The sequence below is a fragment of the Dermacentor andersoni genome, chromosome 2 (genome assembly GCF_023375885.2).
Source record: "Dermacentor andersoni chromosome 2, qqDerAnde1_hic_scaffold, whole genome shotgun sequence".
In the NCBI taxonomy this organism is placed as follows: domain Eukaryota; kingdom Metazoa; phylum Arthropoda; class Arachnida; order Ixodida; family Ixodidae; genus Dermacentor; species Dermacentor andersoni.
The window spans coordinates 90459014-90467305 of record NC_092815.1 but is presented as its reverse complement, the minus strand read 5'-3'; positions in this window follow the sequence as shown (position 1 = coordinate 90467305).

Here is an 8292-nt window from a genome sequence, read left to right as displayed (position 1 = left end):
AACATAATGGTCAGCTTCGTGCTGTTAACCAACATATTTATTGCTGGAAAAGTGTTCGCTTCGGCAACTCCATTTGATAAGTATTAGTGCACTAGTGTAGGCTTATTTAACTACCAGCGAAGTGTATCAATTGCCACTGAAGTTCTTCTCTAAAGCAGCAGCAGCCAGCAGCAGCAGCAACCAGCAGCAGCCAACAGCAGCAGCACTGGGAAATTGAATCAAGCTCTCCAAGCTGCTGCTACGTTGTTGTTGTTGTTGTTGTTGTTGTTGTTGTTGTTGTTGTTGTTGTTGTTGTTGTTGTTGTACTACTGTACTCTAACGTACTTTGCCGCTGCTGCTGCCACGCGGGTTCTTCTGCATTTTTATGTTCGAAGTGCTCCAAGCTCTTGTCAGTTGCCCTTCCGATAAGTTTTTTCCTCTGTGCCAGATAACCGTGCTCTTAAATTACAATGAGCGATCTCGGCGATACAACCTGTGCGAACTCCATGGGAGATATGTCATCTGATACTCGGCACATGGTGTGCTGTGAATGCTTAGGCCTTTTCCATTTGGGCTCTTGCTCCGGAGCCTCAGAGAAAACTTTTCAGTCGAAAGGCGAGGACTATAAGAAATCGTGGAAATGTACACAGTGCCGAAAGTCTGAGCCAAATGTTTCCCGTCCCAAAGATGCTGAAGATACTTCTGTTGCTGCCCTGCTTCTTGAGATGAATAGAAAGCTTGACGAGCTGCTTCCCTTGAAGAAGACGGTTCATGACCTAGAGGCATCGGTCAAGCTTATGTCTGACAAATACGATGCTATTCTTGGTGACGTAAACTGGCATGAAGGCGAGATTAAATGTCTTACCGCTAGGGTTTCAAAGCTAAAAAAACAGACGGCTCTGGTGCCGAACTGCAGCGCATTGCTTCTTCTGTAAACTACATTGAGTATCAGAGCAGAAAGCTGAACCTCGAATGCCTGCTTACAGAAATAAACGCTATCGCATCCAAACTCAAGTTAGACATGCTGAATGATCAGTCAGTTTCGGCACTCCACAGGCTGCCAGCTAGAGCGGATAAAATTCTAGGTGTCTTGATACGTTTTGCGAATCAGTCGGTTCGAGATAAGCGGTTAGAAAAAAGAAGATCTTTCCCGGCTCTTCAATCTGGCCTACATGTGATGGAAAACTTCACAACGTAGAACAGGGCTCTACTTAAGAAGGCTAAGGGGCGACTTCTGCTTTGTCTGGCACCGTGGCGGCAAGATCTTTATTAGGAAGGAAGAAGGAGATAGCGCCAATGTGGCAAAGAATGTAGCTGATCTAAACAGCCTGAAATGACGAGTCAATCTGCATATCGTCAGTTCACCATGTCAAGTGGAGATTGGGTATCGCCTACAGAATTACTCGACTTCATCGGTTCGGAACACTGGCTATCCACTAAATGTTTTCATTTAAACTGCCAGTCTGCTGGAAACAAACATAATGAGCTAGATGTGTTTTTTGGTAGTCTTAATTTTAAATTCGATTTCGTTATGTTATCTGAGACATGGTACAACCACAGTTCTCTTGCTTGGCATCTACCTGGCTATCAATGTTTCAGCCAATTGAGGACTACCTCTCGTGGTGGTGGTGTTAGCTTACTTGTTCGTGACAATATTAATGTCGACGACATCGAAGAATTCTCATATGTCACAGATGACTACGAAGTTGTATCCATTCTCAGCGGCAGAAGTGTTTACTCAGTGTTTTATAGTCCACCTGGAGGCAATATTTCACGTTTCTTTAGTTTTCTCGAAAATTTCTTCGCATATGTCTATACGTATAAGTATGACATCATCTGGGGTGGTGACTTTAACATTGATCCCCTAGCTCACACATGCTTAGCTCGGGAATTTCATATCTTCCTTCAGTCGCATGGTTGCTCAAGCGTTATCTCCGTCCCAACACGAGTAACCTATGCCGCGTCAACTTGCCTGGATTTGTTTATCACCAATGCTTCAACGGCTATCATAAAAGCCGGCGTTCTTTCGTGCAACCTGAGCGACCATATGCCCATTTTCTTTTGTCTCAAACGACGAACCGAAAAGAACGGACAGCGTCTTTTCCCCAGCCAAGTGATTACACCAAACCGTCTCGAAACGTGTCGCAGACAGATTCAGTTACTTGACTGGAGCGATGTATATGCCACACAATGTGCCCAATCAGCATATGAGGAATTTCTGCGTATTTTCAGCACGTGTTACCAGGAAAACTTTCCTCTGCGAACTAGACGCAAACGATCATTGCACATTCGCAAACCGTGGATCACGGACGACCTCTTTCGCAAAATAGAGTTTAAAAACATGCTCTATAACAAGTTTGTTAAGTCGCGTAATATAACCGATCTACACATAATTAAACGCTACCGCAATAAGCTAACAAATGAGCTTCGGAAAGCCAAGACCTCTTATGAATATAAATACTTAATGTCTTGTCAAAATGATAGTCGCAAAACTTGGAAAAAACTAAATGTTATGCTAAATCGAGCGTCGTCGTCGCATACAAATATTTAGATTTTTAAAGATGGCATTATCATCCCGGATGAAGTGCTTCCTGATTGTTTTAATAATTTTTTTGTTAATGCAGCTGGTTTATCTGTCCACAGAAATGCCGTCCGCTATGTTCAGGTCAGATGCCCCGATAGTATTTTCTTATATCCTACTACTGAATCTGAGCTAGTCCATTTATTTTCTGAGTTACGTAATACCACGTCGTGTGATATTGACGGCATACAGATTACACCTGTAAAGCACGTCTTAGACATTATATCGCCTGTTTTAGCATACATATACAACCTCTGCCTGACATCTGGGGTATTTCCTGCCAAAATGCAGACAGCTAAAGTACTTTCACTGTTTAAAAAAGCAATAAAACTATGATATCTAATTACAGACCCATTTCTATACTTCCAGTATTTTCAAAAGTACTTGAAAAAATAATATTTCGGCGTATTTCAGATTTCCTTCAAAAACATAACCTGTTCACTGACTTTCAATATGCTTTCCGAAAGGGACGGTCAACCCAGCTCGCGTTACTAGCACAAAAGGAACTAATATTGCGAAATTTTGAAAACAAGCTGCTCACCCTTGGGGTTCTTATCGACTTCAGTTAGGCGTTTGACTATATTAACCATGAACTTTTGTTAAAGAAGCTAGAGTACTACGGTATTCGTGGTATTGCTTTGTATATAGTGAAATCTTATTTAAATCAGCGGAATCAACTCGTTGAAATTAATGGCATCTGCTCCCAGTTCAAGCAAGTAACAGTTGGTGTTCCCCAAGGGAGCATATTGGGCCCCCTTCTTTTCAATATATACGTAAATGACCTTGTTGTTGTCGAAAGTGAACCTAAATACATCATCTATGCAGATGATACTACGGTGCTTTTTTCATTGAACAACATTGCAAGGCTGGTTTCAACCGCAAACTCTGTTCTTGAAAAAATACAGAAATGGCCACAGGATAATTGCTTAAAAATTAACACTGACATAAAAAAAAAAGCTATTTTATTTCAACCAAAAAATAAAGGCGTGAACTTAGAGACCGACATTATAATAAGTTCTTCGAGAATTGAGCTTGTTCAGTCTGCGAAGACGCCAGGTGTCTTTTTTGACAGCCATATGTTATGGGCTGATCACATCGACTTACTTGGAGGCAAACTTGCGCAAGTCGCTGTGGCACTCTTGAGTTTAAGACCGCTGCCACACAAGGTCAAACTTATTTTGTACAACGCTCTCTTCCTGGGTCACGTACACTACTGCTGTCTCGTGTGGAGTACGACGTCTGCTACAAACATACACAGGTTATTCTTGCTTCAAAAAAAGGTCATACGTAGCATCTGTAATGCTCCAGTAGACGCTCACACTGCACATCTATTCAAAGAGTTGAAGTTACTCACACTGCATTCTCTGTTAGAGTTCAGGCTGTTACTAGCCTATCGTAAGGAAGTAAAACAAAGCCAGTCACACATCACGTCGTCAGCGCAATTAATTAGAAACAGAACAGAATACAGTACACGGTCACCTGAACACTGGTATGTGCCGCATCATCGCACTAACTATGCTCTTCAAATGTTGCACCATCGCTTACCACGCGTGTTAAACACGCTTAAATGTAGTAACATAGATGTCACTTTTTGTCCTATATCGCATTTATATGAGCATTTCAGTGATTTTTGAACCCGAATTAATTTGTTGTTTGTGACTGTTTCTGAGGTAGACTGTCGTTACACATCTCCGTCTGATATTAGCCTCTGTCAAAGGCTCAATCATGTCTTATTCTTTCCTTACAATGATTACTTGGTTAATGATTCTATCACTGCTTTTGTTGCTCTAGTGTATACTGTGGATTGCGTAGTTCTTTTTTTTATGGTTTGTAATGTTTTTATTGCGAAAGAAATACTGCTCGCACTTTCGGCCCATCGGTGGTCGTGGCGCCTCCTTACACAGCTGCGCGTCACGTGACCATGTGACGTCACGCCAGACCGAGAGACGGGGCCCCAGCTGGCGGCATCGATGGTGGAGGTGAAGCCTTGCGCGCCGCTGCTGCGGCGCTACCGAGAGAGGGCGCTCGCTGGTGTGACGTCACGCTAGGAGGATAAATGGGGCTACAGCTCGGCTCCTCGCAGTGGTCGGCGCGCTGCCTTGCGCTATGTCGGATGATGTATAGCCATAAGTTTAACAAAGGGCAACCATGTCCACACCATCAGCCGAACCAAGGCGCAGCCAAGGGTATTGCTTTCGCAATCTTCCAGGCTTAACCAAGCTAAGCCTTCAGCCAATTTTTTTTTTACATTGCATTTCTGTTTGCTGGCATAATGTGTAAGCCAGCTTGTCTTTCTTTTGCTTATGTATTGTTTTTGTCGGTCCTGAATCAGTGCCTGTGCCTTCTGCTGCTGCCCTCAGACCGGGTTTAAGGCCCGTCAAGTTGCTGCGAGCAACGTTTTCCTTAAATCCCCCATAAGTTGTATATTTATGCAAATAAAGGCATATTGTTGTTGTGAAGGTGAGGGACGGTGGCCGAATTTTTCAACGTGAAGGTAAGGGAGAAAACAAAAAGAAATGAGGGCATTTGTCCACGTCTCATTACCACGGAATACGGCAGCACATTATAAATGCGGATATAAGTGCGGAGCGCGTTAAGTATACAGTGCGTTCTCCCCACATCAGCTAGGCACTATAAAGACTTTGTTAAGAAGCCAATATCTTGCACCTTAAGGGAGCAAGGCAATGCTTTCGCAGCAGTCCCGATCCCTCGGGACTTGACGCCCGTTTATCGTCGGTAGACCGCTTACTAATGATAAATAAGAAAGCATTATATCGTCCATGCTAACACTAGAGACACGAAAGGGCAATTAAGATAGGCTCATGTAGCAGTTTCAGCGGACTTGAATGAGGGCATCCACGTTTGTGGCTGACACTGCGAAGTAGTCATGCAAGTAATTAACCGCGCTAAGAGGTTAAGGGCTGATTACGGCGCATACCTGTAAGCTTTGTGGAATGTACAACAAGAAGCGCTGCAGAATTTTATCCTCAGAGTGCAGGGGCAGTTAACTTAAATGGGCCTACCTACGTTTTTGAACTCACCTAATCGAGCAAATAAGCGCCAGTGTTACATTCAGCAGTGCGCCTAATCAGACCCGACGTCTGAATCGCCTGCTTTTTAGCACTGGAGAGCCAAGCAGTTCCGGTTCCCGACTCGTGGACCGTCAGACCCAGAATTTTTATAGTTGAACATTGTTGAAGTGGAGTTCCGGATAGATGAAGACGAGTGGGTGTTGCAGAGAGTTTACGCCAGCCCCAGCGATTGGCGACTGAGATGTAAGCAGATTTGCTGACGGAAAGCTTAAGGCCGACCGAAGAAGCGTAAGTCGACGTGATGTTTAAGGCTGATTGCAGGGCAGCGGCTTGAGTCTGCAGGTCACGATGAGTGCTCCAGACCATAATGTCATCAGCGTACAACAAGAACTTTATGTCTGGTACAAATGGGTGTTGCAAAGAGTTTACGCCGGCCCCAGCGATTGGCGATTCTTCAAAATTAAATTGCTTGACAATTGACATGAACTTGATTGATGTGTCCTGAGGAACATGACTGGGGAATTACTTCAAAATTAAATCTGTCAGTCACGTAAGCGCCATGCAAGCGGGATTAAAGCAATATTGAATAATGCGGGTGACAATACCGATCCCTGGGGTACGCCGCGAAGAGGGACAAATGAGCCGACGGCATCACCAACGAGGCGAATTGCAAAGTGTCGGTCTTCAAGGAAAGATTTGACAAATTTCCGTACTCTATAGGGGAAATGTAGCATGTCAATTGAAGCCAAGATGGCAGCATGACTTATGTTATCGTACGCATTTTCGACGTCCATAGCGAGGACAGTGTGGCAACGAGTTGACCATAAAACTGAGGACACCAAGACAGCCAGCCCTTCTTCAGTACCTATGGATGGACGGAAGCCAACTTGAGCAGGGTGGTAGAAACCGTGGTGCTCTAGCTACCACGACAGTCGTGTGGCTAGCATTTTCGCAGCAAGCTGGCACAACGTTGACGTTAGGAAAATGGGTCGGAAGATGCCAAGGTCGGTCGGCGGCTTGCCTGGTTCCGGAATCGGGATCAATATAGCCGATTTCCAACCCGGAGGGACAACGCCATCTAGCCATACCTTGTTAATGGTGTCGAGGAGTTGAGGCAGCACAGCGCCACTCAGGTTCTTGTAAGCCTCATAAGTAATAGAGCCTGGACCGGGTGCTGTCTTGCGACTGGCACCATCTATCGCTGCAAGCAACTCAGGCATGGTGAAAGAGCTTCGATTCCCTCGGAGTCTGCTGTAGATGGTAACTTGTCTATATGTGCCGGAATACCTGCCAAGGAAGCACCATTGCCTCTTTGAGGCAACACGTCGTACTGGGGAAAACTTCCGGGCTGCTTCTCGGGCGAAATCATCCGGCGACAAGCCAGCAGCGAAGCAGGCTGTGGCCGCCGCGTCTGGACGGCGGCAACCGTGTTCCATGGCGCGGAACGTTCGCCATAGAGAAGCATTCGATGTCTTGGGTGAAAACCACTCACACGACGTATGCCAGTGCCAAAGCGAGAGGTCGCGTTAACATGTTAACTTGTTTACATGCAGCGTCGACACAACTTGTGTGTCAGGATGTTGTTGTGACATTTATTCGTAACATTACTTGAACGCACAGCTGGCAACGTACATTCAGTTTCATGTTGGCTGTTCAACGTTGCATGACATTTACTACAATCGGGCAACGTTTGCAGAACGTCTGTGTTACTTGGGCATTCGCCCGGCATTGCCGCTTGCGATTCCTCAAAATTAAATTAGTTGACAATTGACAAGAACTTGATTGAAGTGTCCTGAGGAACATGACTGGGGAATTCCTTCAAAATTAAATCTGTCCGTCACGTAAGACAAGCAATGGCTCGTACCTCCATAAACGCGGCCTCCGCACTACGACAACACAAGAGAAGTGAAATTCTACACTGGAATGACGAGCGGCAACGGAGCCAGCTGTGGAAGAATACGACGAGGATGATGAATGCGGGAGCAGTGGTACGAGCGCGTTCGCGCGGCAGCGCCCAACGAGCCAGCTGTGGAAGAAAACGACAAAGCTCGAGCCATTGCTGATGATGATAGTTTTAGTGACCTCCGACAATGACGGCACAAGGTCCGCATAAATAGCTTGTCCTTGGTGTCTTTGTTTGTTGGCTTCTTACGATATGACTAATAAAAATCGGGCCCCTCGGTTAACCCACTTTCTTCTCGTTCACTGTAAGAGAGCACTTATGAACAACAAGCTTTCTAAGTTCGACACAACGGGTGACCTGACTTCCGACATCGCTCTCACTGCTGAAGCTTTAGGAGCTGCGCGACCGACCTTTAAGAAGAATGCCGTATTCGCAAATGATAGACTGTGACACACTGAGCAGAGAACACGCTGAGACCAGAAACCACCTTAAAGTTTTCCACCCTCGTGAATCAAGAAATTATGAAGTAAAAAAAAAGGGTTTACATGCTACATAATACAGTGCTACTGCCATTCACATGCCCTGTGATAAATTCATGTATATTGTTACGCCCACAAAAGGCGTTACTTTGAAGCCGGGTAAAGTTAGAAGCGATGGCCTTGGTCAACTGAGCGCCTGTCGAGACTCAGCCAGCCAGCCACACGTCGTCGTCCTCCTTCACTACCCTTCGGTGCCCCCACATACTGTTTGTTGAGGCGTGAACCCACTATGCACCTAAGCGCGTCGCATTCGTGAAC